Raw genomic sequence first — 17,345 nt, 5'->3', positions numbered from 1 at the left:
ACACCCCTGTTCCTTTAACAACATTTCTATGGGAAGATCTGCTCACAGACCTTAAGCTGTACATGTTCTTTTCCCCCCAAGCCCCCCTCTCTTTCTATGTTTCCCTCTCCCTTACTCACACGCACACCCTGATACACCTTGCACCAGAGGAGCATTGCTTGACTTTGTTCTCCCCTTTTCTCTGCCCTCCCCCCGTCCCCCCACATCTCTTGTTTTTCTTCTTCCTTCCTGACACCATCGGCTGACTCAAAATTGAAATCCGTTCAAGCCTGGGATAATTTGCAATAAATCCTCTGGCTCCCGCAAGAGGAGGCATCAGGGAGGGAGAGATCCTGCATTTTAATTGTGTGTTGGCCCAGTGGGTCTGTTCCCAGAGCCAGCTCAAGGTATTTGGGGAGGGGGGAACCCAATGGCAGGTCCTCCACTGATTGCAGCACAGCCCCCCACCCCACCCCAGGAAGTTCTCCTGCATCAGCCCCATTGACAGGAGATCTTGCTGGTCGGTTTTCCCCGTTCAGGGATCCATCTGTCTGTGCAGCTCCATCCATCTCTGCTGCTCTTAACGGGGGCCCCAATCCTGGCCGGTCTCCCTTTGTTCAGCACTCAAGGGGGCAGAACCACAGCGTCCCTTGGGTTGAGCAGAACTCCCATTTGTCTTGCAGGAAGGGGACCTGTGTCCGACTTCTCACACTGAGGCCCGGCCCGGCTGATCCTCTGTAAGGATCCAGTAGTGGCTTCCGATTAGGTCCTGACCCGGAGCCTCATCCTTGTGAGGGACAGGAGGTGAGAAGATCTTGCTTACAGCTTGGGACGTGCACAGTGTGCGCATTCGCTTTCACCTTAGCCCCATGCGCTCAGCGTTCCAGGCACTTGCAGCAGCCTTGCAAGGAAGGCCACTGACTTCTCTGTGTATTTAGTGCCGTCAGGTTGCTTCTGACTCATGGCAACCCTATGAATCAATGTTCTCCAAAATGTCCTCTCATTCACAGCCTTGCTCAGGTCTTGCAAACTGAGGGCTGTGGCTGCCTTTATAGATCCAATCCATTTCATGTTGGGTCTTCCTCTCTTCCTGCTGCCTTCAGCTTTCCTTAGCAATATTGTCTTTTCCAGTGACCAAAGTACAATAGCCTCAGTTTAGTCATTTTAGCTTCTAGGAACAGTTCAGGCTTGATTTGATCTAGAACCCATTGAGTTGTCTTTTTGGCAGTCCACGGTATCCAGAAAACTCTCCTCCAACACCACATCGGCAGAAGAGAACGGACAGTCCCAGTGGTGATGGGGGTGGAGGAAGCCTTGAAGGGCAGCTACTGGGCAGCAACCGTAGTGGACACTGGCAAAAGATCTTCCAGAGACGGCAGCGACGCTTCAGCTAACCCTGGGCAGTACTGCTCAGAAGAAGGCCACAGAAAACCACCTCTGATTACCTCTTGCCTCGAAAACCCTATGATGTCAAGATTACCCCCTGCATATTACAGACAGAGGAGCATGCCCAAGGCCCCTCAGAGTGAGTTTGTGGCAGAGGTGAAATATGAGCCTGGCAGCTCTGTGCAGCCCTGGCTCCCAGCAATGATTTCAAAGGTGTAAATAAATCATGACCCTGCTCTGTGTGCTCTGCGCCTTCCTTCGCATATCTGTGGCGTGGCTTTTGTTTTGCATCCTCCTTCTGAGTGGCTTTTAATGGGTGGCTTTCTTTCAACCCCAGCAGCTTCATGGGAGAGTCTCTTGGGTGAGGAACGAATTCTGTGCAGTCCAAATTCTGTGCCCAGATTGGGCTCCTGTTTTCCTTCAAATGTGCAGAACAGCAGCACACAATCTGGTCCCCCTGTTTAGATCTTCCAAACAACACATGAGGACATGAAGCAGCCTTAGACTGAATCAGCCCCTTGGTCCATCAAGGCCGGTATTGTCTCCTCAGACTGGCAGTGGGTCTCCAGGGACTTAGGTAAGGGTCTTTTGCATCACCTACTCCTACCTGAGCCATTTTAAACTGGCAACGCCAGAAATTGAACCTGGGGCCTTCTTCATGCCAAGCAGTTGCTCTACCACCGAGCCCCAGGCCCTTTCCAAACATGAATACACATGAAACTGCCCTATACTGAATCAGACCCTTGGTTCATCAAGGCCAGTATTGCCTACGCAGACTGGCAGCTGCTCTCCAGGATCTCAGGCAGAGGTCTTTCACATCACCTACTGCCTGGTCCTTTAAACTGAAGATGCCAGGGATTGAACCTGGGACCTTCTGCCATGCCAAGCAGGTGCTCTACCACTGAGCCACGCCCCCTCCCTAAACACATAAAATCTTCAGCTCTTCAAGGGCTGCTCAGGTCATGCTCAGAATCGAACATTTCACCCCACAGGGTTGGTAATCTCTGAGGACTCAGGAGGAAGAGACCTCCCGCAGGGTCGAGTGGTCTGAGAGGTTCATGTTGAAATGTGCAACCCATTCTTAAATGGATACAACCGCTGCAAGACCACTGCAAATGGAGGGTCTTTGGCTTGGGGCTGGCAAGAGCTGGGTGCATCCTGCAGTGGCATTGCGAGGGCATGGACACTTGCAGGAGGGGGATGGAATGTGGCCATAAAGCCAACTTGTGGGGCATAGAGGTGAAGCCGGAGGAGGAGCTGATTCCCAGTGAGCCGAAGAGGGTTCAGAATGTTATTTGCTTCATAGGGTTGCCAACTCTGGGTTGGGAAATTCCTGGAAATTTTGGGGGTGGAGTTTACAGAGGGTGGAGTTTGGTGAGGGGAGGAACCTCAGCAGGGTACAATGCTATAGAGTCCGCTCTCCAAAGCAGGCATTTGCTCCAGGGGAAATGATCTCTGTTGTCTGGAGATCAACTGTAATACCAGGAGATCACCAGCCCCCACCTGGAGGTTGGCAACTGTATCTGGCAGGAACACTCTGATGTGCACAATCACAGAATTAAGTTGGTGTGTGTATGTATGTGTATGTGTGTGTGTGTGTGGGGGAGACTTTGGCCTCCTAAGCGTGGTGTAGTGGTTAAGGGTGGTGGTTTGGAGTGGTGGACTCTAATCTGGAGAACTGGGTTTGATTCCCCACTCCTCCACATAAAGCCTGCTGGGTGACCTTGGGCTAGTCACAGCTCTCTTAGAGCTCTCTCAGCCCCACCTACCTCACAGGGTGTCTGTTGTGGGGAGGGGAAGGGAAGGAGATTGTCAGCTGGTTTGATTCTTCCTTAAGTGGTAGAGAAAGTCGGCATATAAAGATCACCTCTTCTGCTTCTGCTGCTTCTGCTGCTGCTTCTTCTTCTTCTACTGCTTCTTCTTCTTCTTACGTGCTGATGATTTTAAGGACACACACTAGCCTGGAACGCAGGGAGCTGTCCTAAGAAAGAGTGTGCTTGAAATGGCCTGCTGGGTCCATTCCCTTCCTCACTTCAAGCAAACAGCTGCACATTTCCAGGCACAACCAGAAAAGGGAAAACCAAGGTCTCTCTCTCTCTGGTGTCTATCTGATGCTTCTCTTTTGGGCCGGTGCAGAAGCGCCAGGCTTGGTGGCCCAGAGTCTTTCGGGTGGGGGGAAACAAATGCCTTGCCCTCGGCAATGCTGCCCCCCCAAATATCAGTGTCCCCATGTGGTGGCACCTGTCTGGCCCCTCCTCTCTCGCTGTCTTGGCCGCAGCCTTTTTTGAGCGACAAGGAAAGAGAGGGAGAAGAGGAATGAGGTGGGAAAGCCCTGGTTGTCAAGGAAATGACTTTCAAGCTCCCTCCGCAACCCAGTGTGTGTTGAAGAAGAGGGAGGGGGAAGGTGAGGGTGTCATAGCAGATACGCCTGGGAAATACCTGGAGATTGTGTGTGTGTGTGTGTGTGGGGGCTCTAGGGAGGGCAGGGTTTGAGGAGGGACCTCAGCGAGAGAGAATGCCACCGAGTCCACCCTCCAAAGCAGCCATTTCCTTGAGGGGGGCTGATCTCTGTCTGGAGAAATGGAATTCCAGGAAATCTCCAGGCCCCGCCTGGAGACTGGCATGTCTAGGTGGTGTGGGTATGCCCAGAAGGCCCACAGAAAGGATACTGGAAAGGGGTGTGTGTTTGTGTGTGTGTGTGGGGGGGGGGTTCAAGGCAGTGTTTGCCTTGTTTACAAAATTCAGCTCCCTGGGCACTGGGTTGCCACCTTTTTCCCCCAGACAGGGCTCTTGTGTACATAACAGCCTGCACCAGACACAGCTATTGTATACATGGAGACCCAGCACTGGTGAGGATGAGGCCCCTAGCATATGCTTGCTGGTCGTGGCCCTGTTTGAGAAGCACAGGAACTTTGTTGGTGGAACAAGGTGGCAACCTGGGGGTCTACATGTCCACTGTGGCTGGGTCACAAACAGGGTATGAAGTCGAGCAAAAGCAAAAGAGGAGTGGGGCTCCCCCTTGCCCCCAATGCCGGCGGGAGGAAAGTAGGGTTGCCAGGACCCTCTTTGCCACCGGCGGGAGGTTTTTGGGGCAGACCCTGAGGAGGGTGGGGTTTGGGGAGGGGAGGGACTTCAATGCCAGAGAGTCCAATTGCCAAAGCGGCCCTTTTCTCCAGGGGAACTGATCTCTGTTGGCTGGAACTGATCTCTGTTGTAATAGCAGGAGATCTCCTGCTACTACCTGGAGGTTGGCAACCCTAGAGGAAAGAGTGGCTCTCTGAGCATGACCAGAGGCCTTCTCCAGGCACCACAGGTTCTAAAAGGCATCCTGGAGCTTAATTTTGTTGAGCTGAGCCCCAGAATAGATCGATCTCCTTCAGCCGTCCCATTGCTCAAACTCAGTAATAATAATAATCATCATAACAGTAATAGTAAAAAAAGCTTGTTAGCATAATGCGTTAATTATCACATTGCATCATTAGCATAATAATGAGCCTCTTGCCACAACAAGCTAATTGCCATAACAAGGGGGCTCGGGTTTGCCTGTTCATTAGCATAACAATAAGGAAATTGCCACCACAATGAGCTCATTATGGGGTCTCATTAGTATACCAGAATATTTGCATGCCAAAGTGCAAGATGGGCCTCAGTGTCTTCTCCTCTCCAAAATTTCCTTTTTTAGGGTTGTGTTTTTGCAGAAGAGATGCTTCCTCATTGCTTGTTTTTTGCCATCAAGTTGCACCTGACGTACGGTGACCGCTCATGGGGTTTTGAAGGCAAGAGACGGACAGAAGTGGTTTGCCACTGCCTGCCTCTGCATAGCATCCCTGGACTTCCTTGGTGGTCTCCCATCCAAGTGCTAACCAGGGATGACCATGCTTAGCCTCTGAGATCTGACAAGATTGAGCTAGACTGGGCCATCCAGATCAGGGCAAGAGACGTTTAGAGGTGGTTTGCCATTGCCTGCCTCTGTGTAGCAACCCTGGACTTCCTTGGTGGTCTCCCATCCAAGTCCTATCCAGGGCCGACCCTGCTTAACTTCTGAGATCTAAGGAGATTGGGCTAGCCTGGACCATCCAGGTCAGGGAGCTTCCCCATTGGCTCCTCTTAATTTATTTTGAGTAACATCCAAGAAAGATGCCGGGAAGAGTCTCTTCTAGGGGCAGGTGCCAGAATGTCTATGGATTCTGTGTCAAAGTTCTGCAGTCCTGAATGCTGGAGAAAACACTTTCCTCATTCACTCTCCAAAACAAAGGATCTTGGACACCTTGGGAGGTCCAGCCTCACTTCTGCTGGGGAGAAACCTCAAGAAAGGGGCTCAGTTCCCAGGTCTCTGAAATGGAGCAGTGGTGGTTGACCCAAAATGTTACTGGAAGGACAGATGTTTTAAAATTGCACACAAGGAGTAATGAAAAAGGCTGTTGTTGCTGGACCCTGAGCCGGATTTCATGGGCCATTAGTGCAGAAGAAGACGAGTTGGTTTTTATATGCCGACTTTCTCTACCACTTAAGGGAGAATCAAACTGGCTTACAATCACTTTCCCCTCCCCTCCCCACAACAGACACCCTGTGAGGTAGGTGGAGCTGAGAGAGCTGTGACTAGCCCAAGGTCACCCAGCAGGCTTCATGTGTGACATCGGGCTGGTCACAGCTCTCGCAGCCCCACCTACTGCAGCTAGAGTTAGTGTGATACAGTGGCTAGCCCTGGGGAGGCCCAGAATCAAATCTCCACTCGCCATGAAATGCAGCTTCCCCATGTCATTCTTTCAGCCTAGCCTGCCTTGTAGGGTTGTTGCGAGGAGGATTGGAGAACTGTATCTACTGCCCTGAGCTCCTAGCAAGAAGGATGTGGTGGGAGGGTGATTTTGCAATAAATAAGCGGTGTCCCTCACCGCCTGGTCATCTATGGTTCAAGGCCCCCGAAAACCCAGAACCAGTTTTTAGCTCTTTGAGGCTCAACAGCTGTAGTAGACGCATCTTAAGAACTCCTCGGCTGGCTCCAGCCAAAGGTCTGTCTAATCACTAGGTGAAGCATCACAGCGAAATGCAAAGTTCTGCTTGTGGGTGCGTTCCAATTTAAATTGCACCCCTGGAAAAAAGGCAGTGTACGTTCAAAGCATCTGCTGTACTTAACCTTTTATCTGTAGTTTGTTATATTTTATTATACCCCGTAACAGCACGATCTAGAGGTTTCTCAGGAATAATCACATGAAGCCTGCAACTGGGGTGCCTCGGAAATATTTTTCCTGCGAATGTGGGACATAAAATATCTTTGACAAATGCATGTAAATAAACATTCACGAGTACCTCAAGAAGGCGCGCTTTCTCCTGCTTTTCTCCCCAGTATCTGGTACGGAGAGGAAGACTGCCTCTGAACATGGAGGCTCCATCTGGCAATCATGGCTCAGAGCCATGGATGATACTCTTCATTCATGAGCTTGTCTGACCCTTTTCAAAAGGTGATGGCCACCTCCATGGGGCGCTTCTTCCCAGGAAGACACCCCCCCCCCATTTTGGTATGTGAATGAGACAGGCGCCTTCTGATTCTATGAAGGGTGTAATTAAGTTGTGGGACTCCATTGTTCTGCTCACTCACATCCGGTGGTAGTGAGTTCCACAAGCTAATTGTGCGCTTCCAATTATGCCCAGTTGTTGTCTTCCTTGTCCCAAACAAGCTGCCTTTCAGCTTCATGGAGGGATCTCAAATGCTCGTGTTTTGAGTCCTGGGCAAGCAGCAGGCATCAAAGAATTTCACAAACACCCTCGCCCACGTGCCAGCCTGGGCAATCCCTAGTGGGTCCCCCAGGCAGAAAGCAGATGGAGTCCAGCAAGATAAGCCAGTCAGGGGGAGGGGGGGAGCCAGACCCTTCACCCAGCAAAGGCTCTCCAGGGCCGGGGCAGAAAAATTCCTTCCCCAATACCTGTCATCTGGCTGCAGGTGCTGGGGAATCGAACTTGGGACTTTTTGCCTTACCCACTCACCGTGGTGATGGCTTTAATGGGTTTCTAACAGGATATGACAAATTCAGGCAAGATGAATCCATTATTTACAGTTATCAGCCCTGTTGATAACCACAGCAATAAAATAACATAAAATAAATAGGCATTAGGGTTGCCAGGTCCCCCTTTGCCACTGGCGGGAGGTTTTTGGGGCGGAGCATGAGGAAGGCGGGGTTTGGGGAGGGGAAGGACTTCATTGTCATAGAATCAAATTGCCATTTTCTGCAGGTGAACTGATCTCTATCAATTGGAGATCAGTTGTAATAGCAGGAGGTCTCCAGCTACTACCTGGAGGTTGGCAACCCGAAATGGGAAAGAGCTTTGGATTGGACAGATGTTGCCCCCTACTGCAGGGGAAGAGCCAGGGGGGGACCAGGAGAGGAGCTTGGTGGCTCTGGGGTGGAGCAGGATGGAATTTGCGGGAAGGGGAGTAGGGTTAGGGTTGCCAACCTCGAGGTGGCACCTGTAGATCTCCAGCTATTACCGTTGATCTCCAGACGACCAAGATCAGTTCCCCTGGAGAAAACTGCTGCTTTGGAAGGTGGATTCTATGGCATTAAATCCTGCTGCGGTTCCTCCTCTCCCCAAGCTTCACCCTCCCCAGTCTCCACCCTCCAAATCTCCAGGTATTTTCCAATCCAGAGCTAACAACCTTAGGTAGGGTTGCCAGCTCTGGGTTGTGCAATTCCTGGAGATTTTGGGGGTGGAGCCTGGGGAGGGCAGGGTTTGAGGAGGGTAGAGACCTCACCGGTGTATAATGCCATAGAATCCACCTTCCAAAGCAGCCATTTTTCCAGGAGAACTGACCTCTTTTACCTGGAGACCAGCTGTAATTCCCAGAGGTTGCCAACCTCCAGGTAATAGCTGGTGATCTCCTACTATTACAACTAATCTCCAGGCGATAGAGATCAGTTCCCCTGGAGGAAATGGCTGCCTTGGCAATTGGACCCCAAACGCCACCCTCCTCAGGCTCCACCCCAAAAACCTCCTGCCAGTGGTGAAGAGGGACCTGGCAACCCTACCCGGTGATCTCCAGCCACCCTCTGGTGACTGGCAACCCGAGGGACCTAAGCAGACCCTGCCTGGGAGCCCTAGAGAGGCCTACATGACGCCCTCATCTCCACTTCCCCATAGCTATTTCTAGGGGGAAAGACTGGCAATAGGGGCTCGTGCATGTAAAACCGGCATGTCATTTTACAACCTATTGAAATCCAAGAGAAACTGATGGGCCTGTGTGCCTGCGTGGGTGTGTGGGAGAGAGATTTACCAGAGCATCTTGCAGAACAAAGTGACGGGGGAAATCAGACGGCAGGTGACAGAGGTGGAAAGAGAGAATGATAAATTCTGCCCATGGCTGGCAAATGGCAAGTCGGCTTCTAGGGGAAAGCTGCAGCTTCGTCTGGAGAGTGCTTTGGCACCATGGTGGGGAGGTCGGGGCAAAGACCCACATGTTCCATGGCAAGAGCCAAGGATGGCAGCAGCTTGTTTAATTCATTTGTACTGTGCCTTTCACCCCAATAGGGACCCAGCATGGTGTAGTGGTTAAGAGCTGTGGTTAGGAGCGGTGGACTAGAATCTGGAGAACTGGGTTTGATTCCCTACACTACCACATGAGCGGTGGATACTAATCTGGTGAACTGGGTTGGTTTCCCCTACTCCTCCCCATGAAGCCAGCTGGGTGACCTTGGGCTAGTCACAGTTCTCTTCAAACTCTCAGCCCCACCTACCTCACAAGGTGTCTGTTGAGGGGAGGGGAAGGGACTGTAAACCGGGATTGTAAACCGGTTTGATTCTTCCTTAAGATTCTTTCCTTAAGAAAGTCGGCATATAAAAACCAACTCTTCTTCTTCGAAGTGGCTTACATTGTTCTTCTCTCCTCCATTTTACCCTCACAACAACCATGTGAGGTAGATCAGGCTGAAAGTGTGTGACTGGCCCAAGGTCACCCAGCGAGCTTCCATGGCACAAGTGGGGATTCGAACCCAGGCCTTCCAGATTCTAGTCTGACACTCAACCATGACACTACACAGAAGGTCAGAAATAATACCATTTCGCCATTGCAGAGTACCTCCACTCTCCAGGGCTTTGAAGGCAATATGGCTGCAACTGGAGCCAGCTCCACCAGCCAAGGGCTCCTCGTCCTCTCCTCGGCTCTGGCACGTAGTGGTTTCACTTCTTCCTCGACAGTATCACAGAAACCTGGTCCTTCTTTCTTGCCCCCTCAAGCAGAGCTCTGGTTGTCTCCCACAACCTTCAGCTGTCTGCTGTTACTTGGGGTGCTTTCACACATGCCAAATAATGCACTTTCAATGCACTTTGCAGCTGGATTTTATTGTGTGAAAGGGCAAAATCCACTTGCAAACGATCATTAAGGTGCATGGAAAGTGGATTGAAAGTGCATTATTCGGTGTGAAAGCGCTAGTCTCCCATCAGTCCTCTTACCAAAACGTCCACATTCAGGAGCAGTCAATCTCTGGATTGCACTTCCGTAGGGGGAGCCACTTGGGGGGGGGGGCTTCCTGGCAGGATGGTTTAAGGAACTTTGTCGCTGCAGGCAGGATACATTGGCAGATGAGAAAACCATCACTGCAGTGTGGAGTCATCTTCCCTGTAAGGCAGAGCCGTTTCCCTGCTGTTTCTGAGCTGTTTCCTGGTCCTCAGCCAGGCCATTCCTATTGTCCAGAGCACAACCATGCTAAGAATCATCCAGGCCTTCTGCCTTTCCCCCATGCCCAGAGACAGCCTGTCTCTACAGAAAGGAGTGTATCTTATTGAGTCAGCAAGATATAGGAGACTGGCTTATCACCCTTGAAGGTCATTTGTTAGAGAAGAGTAGGGTCCTCCGGAGGCCCACCCTAGAGGAACGGACAGTGCCTAAAGTCCAGTTGAGACCCCAGAACGGTCTGCCCTGTTCTATCCTCCTAAAACACCTGCAACATGCAATGAAGATGCAGAACATGCAGATACACACGTGTTCAGCATGACCAGGGTGGCGTAATGTAGGCTTGGGTCGACTCTCACTGTTGCAGATGCTTTCCTGCCTCAAGGGATGGAAGGAGCTTGGCCTTCAGAGATGGAGTTGGTCTCTTTCCCCTTGGGGAGATAGAAGGTTCCCTACAGTGCTCTACCTGTCTTTCTGGCGCTCAATAAACTTATTTAATTGTGAATCCGTTTCGGTGTTTATTGGGCTAAGGGGGAATAGTGGGAATCTTTCCAGTACTGCACGATCCTGCCCTCTCCGAGTGCGACCTGACCCCTCTCAGTCAGACAGAGGCTGCTGTGTAATCTGACCTGAAAGTGAGTTTCCCCTGTGTAGCAATGTTAACTGGTGGGTCGACCTGCTGCAGGCTAACCCTGCAAAGTAGGCCAGCTCCTAGAAACACTCAGACCCAATTTCATGCCTGTCATCACCCATCTCCTCTTGGGCCAGTGCTGTTGTGCGGTCCTGGGAGAAGACACCTTCCACCTCTTGTGCCGCTGATGGCTGGGGGGGGGGGGTTTGATGGTTAGCAGAGTCCCTGTAGGGGCATTGAACTTGCTTACTGGAACGCTCCCCCTTCCGTTTGTGTTGAGCAAATTAGTGAATTTTAAAAATTATTTGGAAAGAAGTATGCATCACTAATAACTGACAAGGATGTATGGTCAGAACTTTATTCAAAATGCAGTCACAAGCATGGCAAAGGCTCAAAATCCAAACAGAATGATTTCCAAAGTTCAGGAACAGTTGGAGTCCTTCTGATCTGCCTCGCTGTCTTATTGTCAATTCCTGGAAAGCAGGAGCAGCGGCCAGGGAAGAAATAGATATATGCACCTGACAGGGAAACCATCCAACCAGAACAGTTAGCCCATCTTCCTGCCAAGCGCGAGGGCCACTACGGGTGTTTCTGTGCACAGCATTTCCTCTTCCTGCCAATCACTGCGCCATCGGACTGGTGTAGAGGGCTTTCTTATTCTCCATACAGGTGGTTCCTGTGTTTGTACATGCTGCTTCTATCCTCTCGGGGGCTGCACACGCTGCCTGCTAGGTAAGGGTAAAGGTTTTGTTCATGCAAGCGGCAATCCAGGAGAGCCACTGCCCGTTGGATGAGGCTGCACTGGGCTAGGTGGACCAACAGTTCATCTCAACATAAAGCAGGTTGAAATAACCCCACGGCTGTCTGCTAAATATCTCTCATAGGCAGCAGCTGTTCCACCTGTGCTAGCTGCTGTCCCCAGGGTTGGGACGCAATCCAGCAAACCGTTCTTAGCGGCCGCACCTAGGCTGCCGTACTGAACACAAACAGCCAATATTATAATGCCCCTGTATAGATCTGTGGTGCGGCCTCATCTGGAGTACAGTGGGCATTTCTAGTCGTATCTCAAAAAGGATATGGCAGAGCCGGAAAAAGTACAGAATAGGGCAACTGAGATGATTAGAGGGTTGGAGCACCTTGAAGAGTCTGGGACTTGATAGTTTAGAAAAGAGATGAGCCAGCGTGGTGTAGTGGTTAACAGCGGTGGTTTGGACCGGTGGATTCTGATCTGGAGAACCGGGTTTGATTCCCCACTCCTCCACATGAGCAACGGAGGCTAACCTGGTGAACTGGGTTGGTTTTCCTACTCCTACACCTGAAGCTAGTTGGGTGGCCTTGGACTAGTCACAGCTCTCTCGGCCCCACCTACCTTACAGGGTGTCTGTTGTGGGGAGGGGAAGGGAAGGTGATTGTAAGCCGGTTTGAGTCTCCCTTAAGTGCTAGAGAAAGTCGGCATATAAAAACCAACTTCTTCTTCTTCTTCTTCTTCTTCTTCTTCTTCTTCTTCTTCTTCTTCTTCTTCTTCTTCTTCTTCTTCTTCTTCTTCTTCTTCTTCTTCTTCTTAAGAGGACATGCTAGAGGTTTAAAAAATTATGCACAGGGTAGAGAAAGTGAATGGAAAGAACTTTTTCTCCCTCTCCCAAAATACTAGAACTCCATGTTGCCTAATGAAGCTGATGGTCAGTAGATTCAGGACAGACGAAAGGAAATACTTCTTTACACACTGAGTGACCAAAATGTGGAATTTGTTGCTGGAGGATGTAGTGATGGCCACAAGCATAAACAGCTTTAAAAGGGGATTTGAGAGATTGATGGTCTATCAGTGGCTATTAGCCATGGTGACTGAATGGAACCACCATGTTCAGAGGCAGTCATCCTCTGAATCCCAGTGCCAGGAAGCAACATCGGGGAACGCCTTGGCCTCTATGCCCTGTTGTTGGACCTCCAGGAAAACTGGTTGGCTGCTATGTGAGAGAGGATGCTGGACTCGATGGATCACTGGTCTGATCCAGCAGGGCTCTTCTGATGTTTTTACCCATTCCTTATGACAACCACGGTGCTTCAAGAACATCTCCCCAATAGGGTTGCCAACCTCCAGGTACTTGCTGGAGATCTCCTGCTATTACATTCGATCTCCAGCCGAGAGATATCAATTCCCCTGGAGAAAATGGCCACTTTGGCAATTGGACTCTATGGCATTGAAGTCCCTCCCCTCCCCAAACCCCTCCCCTCCTCAGGCTCCACCCCCAAACCCGCCGGTGGTGAAGAGTGACCTGGCAACCCTACAGACAAATGGGTGTAGTTGCTCTGGTGGCTGGAAGCTTGCTTAATTACTGTGGCTCCCCCACCCCAAGCATGCACCTGGACGGCATGCGTGTGTGATAGCTTGCAGGCGGCTGAGCAATGAGAAATAATCCAGCGAGAGACACGGAGTTTTCTCATTGAGTGGCAGCTCCCCTGCTTGTACCCCTGCGCATACATGCCACACGCATACGGTGAGGCGCGCACCCGCCTTTGATTTTTACGCCAGACACACACAGCAGGGAAACGTTGACTGACGGTTTCAGCAGGCAACGCAGGCCAGCCCAGCTCTCCCGGGAGCAGCCAGGATTTCAGCACTCGGCTGCTTTGACCGGGCCCTGCGTCAAGTTTTCCTAGCAGAGACACATGAGGGATAAATACCTGCACGGGCATGTCTGAACTGACAATGCAGCTGGATTGGGCGGGGGGGGGGGGGAAGGCCCTGTAATAGCAGAGAGGAGAGGTTTCGGTGGGACGGGTAGCCATCCTGGAGGTGTAGCGCAACCTGTCCCAGCCCATCCAAAGAAACCCCAGCAGCCGCTTGAAAGGGGAGCTGATTGCAGAGTGTGCGGTCCCCAAAATGTGCCCCGTGCCGATTCTGGGGCTCAACATCTTCTGCAGTGTCATGATAGAGCATGGCGAACCTCTCTTCGTGTCCACAAGGCAGCTGTTTTTTTTTTTGGGGGGGGTTGTCCTGGAAAGGAGGCTGGGATCTGCTATTGCCAGAGCTCAGCCCCAGATTCCCCTCCCACCCCGCAAGATATGCCGTGACCTTTTTAACAAAAGATACAAATGCAACTAGAACAGTGAGGTGTAGTGGTTAGAACAGGGGTCCCTAAGCACCATGGCACTCACCAACACCTTTTACGGCACCCACTAGATGTTTTTTAGGATGCGGGTGGGGCTAGGTAGGGGCTTTGCCCAGCAAGGCTTCTGACTGGATGCGCGTTTTGGTTTTGGTTCAATGTTGCTTTGGCAGCGGCTGCCACCACAGCACAAATCTTCACTGGGTGACTAAAGTTAAGCTGTGGCAGGCAGCCTGGTGTAGTGGTTAAGAGCAGTGGACTGGAGCAGTGGATTCTGATCTGGAGAACCGGGTTTGATTCTCCCTCTCCTCCACATGAAGCCAGCTGGGTGACCTTGGGCTAGTCACCCTCTTTCAGCTCCACCTACCTCACAGGGTCTCTGTTGAGGGGGAGGGGAGGGGATTTGATTCCGGTTTGATTCCTCCTTACGTGGTAGAGAAAGTTGGCATATAAAAACCAACTCTTCTTCTGCCATTTTGTGGCTGTGCCCACCACGTAGCATCAGGTCCAAAGGTATCTGCAGGCACAAAAAGGTTGGGGACCCCTGGATTAGGAACTGGGAATCCCAGTTTCAAAGCCCCGCTCTGCCACGGGAGTTCGCTGGGTGACCTTGGTTGTTGTGAGGGGAAAAATGGAGTCGAGGAGAACAACGTAAGCTTCTTTGAGTCTCCGTTGGGGAGAAAGGTGGAGTATAAATGAAGTCAATAAATAAAATCAGGCCAGCTCCCATGGTGAAGAGGGCTTCTGGGAGCAGCCGGACTCACCCAAGCGCCACATGCATGAGAAATGCAGCTCATTTTTCTTCCCACATTTTGACTTTCACACAGGTCGGCCTTTGATTGCTTGCTGTCTGCATGTGATCTGGTTTTAATATTAGATACGGGCCATTTGGACAGACAACATGCGATGGAATTTAGCATTCGACGGTGCACAGCTACTGAAGTCGACTTCATTCGATGTGCCTTCCGAAACGAAAGCACACCAGAGATATGCGAAAGACCTCAACGGCAAACGGCGCTCTTAAAAATGCAAATTGGAGCGGCTGCTTCTGCATTACATCTGAAATTTGGACTACTGGGGAGTTTTTACGCCTGGTTCCCCCCACTACTTCCAAGCCCTTCCTCGGTGGAAAGCGAGACTGGGTGGCAAAGCCAGGCTGGATCCTCTGCCCTGCTCCAGAATGAGCAACTTTGATCCTACTCATGGTAGACCCATCGGTTCTTCTTGACACGCTTGGCCCACCATGGCAGTGGCCTGGATCAAGGGGGCAGGGGGGTTGCATGGCCTACATTTTGTAAATAAGGAGACCTGCCATCCAGCAAGGGGGATGTAATTTGCACCGCCAGAATCCAGGAAGTTGAATGGTGACCCCAGGGAGGCCTTTGCTGGAGACCAGAGGCAGGAGTGTGACGGATCAGACCAACGGCCAACACAAATGGCCACCCAAGCAGGCAAGAAGGGGGTGCACAAGAAGTCCCGTGGGCTGTGAGTGGGTCAGTTAGAATTGCCAACCTCCAGGTGGGGCCTGGAGATCTCCTGCTATTACAATTGATCTCCAGATGATTCATGGAGGAGAGGTCTATCACTGGGTACTAGCCATGGTGACTAAAAAGAACCTCCACATTTCAAGGCAGTCAATCTCTGAATACCAGTGTGAGGAGGCAACATCAGGGGTAGGCCTCATCCTCTATGTCTTATGGTTGGACCTTCAAGGCAACTGGTTGGCCACTGGTCTGATCCAGCAGGGCTTTCCATATGTTCTTATGAAGGCCTCGGCCTCTCTGCCCTGTTGTTGGCCCTCCAGAGGAACTGGTGGCCGCTGTGTGAGGCAGGACACTGGACTAGAGGGATCCTCAGTAGTCTGATCCCACAGGGCTTGTCTTATGTTCTTATTCAGGGATACGGGTGCAAAGACAAGGGAACTTGCCTGGCCCCACAGCTCTTATCAGCTAAGATGGATCCAGGGAACAACATCTCTGTAGGTCTTTTTTCATTCAAATGGATTCCAGATTGCTGCCTCGCTGGGTGAGCTAGCAGCCGAAATTAGTGGCATCTCAAAAACACACAGGTGGGAAAATAAAAACCCCTCTGCCAGCCCCAAGCCATGCTGACAGCAGCCTCATTTCCAAGGATGCATGAGTTCTGCCACACGCCTGCAGCCAGGTCTCGCTGATAAAGGGGAAAAAGGCATTTGGAAGGAATTGCAGCCAGCCAGGCAAATGGGGTAATTAGCAGCTCATCTAATGAATGAATACCAGCAATGCAGATGTCGTGGGGGGGGGGAATGCACTCCTTAAAAGAATGGAGGGAATGCAGGAAACGGTCTTGAATAGGTTTGCATATTAGGGAGAAAGAAGAGTCGCCCCCTTTGCCCAGGGAAAGACCCCAGACTCTTTCAGCACAGCCCTTAGGAATTGTCCATACTTGTTCAGACCAATTTTTCAAAGGGTCTGGCTGTTCTCGTGTTTGTTCTCTCAGCAAAACAGGGCATTGTTCCCATTCCACAGATAGCAAAATGAGGGGCTAAGAAGTTGGCTTCTCAAAAGCCATGTCTCACTGTGCGGATGAACACAGACTAAAAGTTATCCTCTCCTTCCTGGGACTGATTCAGAATCCCCCCCTCCAGTAAAAAAAACACCCCCATTGCTATGGACAATCACGTCTCCCCAAGGTCTAGCTCTGCCTGTCCATCATCTTTATTTTGAAATCTCCCTCGTTCAAGCTTCTAGTCCTCTTCGTTTCCACGCTTTCCATCTTTAAATGTATACTCTCAGTAGGGTTGTGCATATCGATAAACCTGAACTGAAAATAAACCCGAAAAAGTCCTTTTCGGCTTCTTTTGGGTTTAATTAAAGCCTAATATTAATACGGGGAATAAAGCTGGAGCCGAATCAGCTAAATAGGTATTTGGCTTTTTTCGGCTTCGGCTTTCCCCAGGCTTTCCCCTATGGGAATTTTTTGAACGAGCTCTTGGGGACCCTGAAAATTTGGGAACTCTACCTCCAAAAATGCCCCCCCAGGAGCTTTGGAAAAATTTTCCCCATAGACTATAATGGACCCAATTGTTTTCAGGAAACCTGGAAATAAAGCCAAATACTGGTACGGGTATTTGGCTTATTTTGGGTTTACCCCCCAAAACCAGGCCCAATAAACCTGAAGTTCACCAAAAAAATTTTTTTACACAACCCTGATCCTCAGTCTTTGTCTTAGCATTCGCCTTGCTTTCAGAGATCTCAAAATGGCAGAATTAAATTCCCCCCAGGTTAGGTTGCTCATCTGGGTACCAGGCTGCTTAGAAGAAACTAAGATTCTATGGCAAGGAAAGTGGGATATGGTAATCCTCAGTGAGCAAAGATTTCCAAAACATTTTCTGACCTTTGCATGCTTCATTGTGTAGTTGGGCCTCATTGGCTACAGAGAGGAAATGATCCATTTGAGACAGCCGTGTGCTGGCTATGTGCTTCCCAATTGGCTGCGACCAACGCATTTGCACAGTCATAATTATAAGCTCCTCTAGACAGAGACCCCGTTAATTCTGTACAGCATCCAGCACACCTCAGGCATTAAGTGACAGAGGTAA

The sequence above is a fragment of the Euleptes europaea genome, chromosome 3, assembly GCF_029931775.1.
Source record: "Euleptes europaea isolate rEulEur1 chromosome 3, rEulEur1.hap1, whole genome shotgun sequence".
Lineage (NCBI taxonomy): Eukaryota > Metazoa > Chordata > Lepidosauria > Squamata > Sphaerodactylidae > Euleptes > Euleptes europaea.
The sequence above is the reverse complement of the archived record's forward strand: the minus strand, read 5'-3'. Positions refer to the sequence as shown.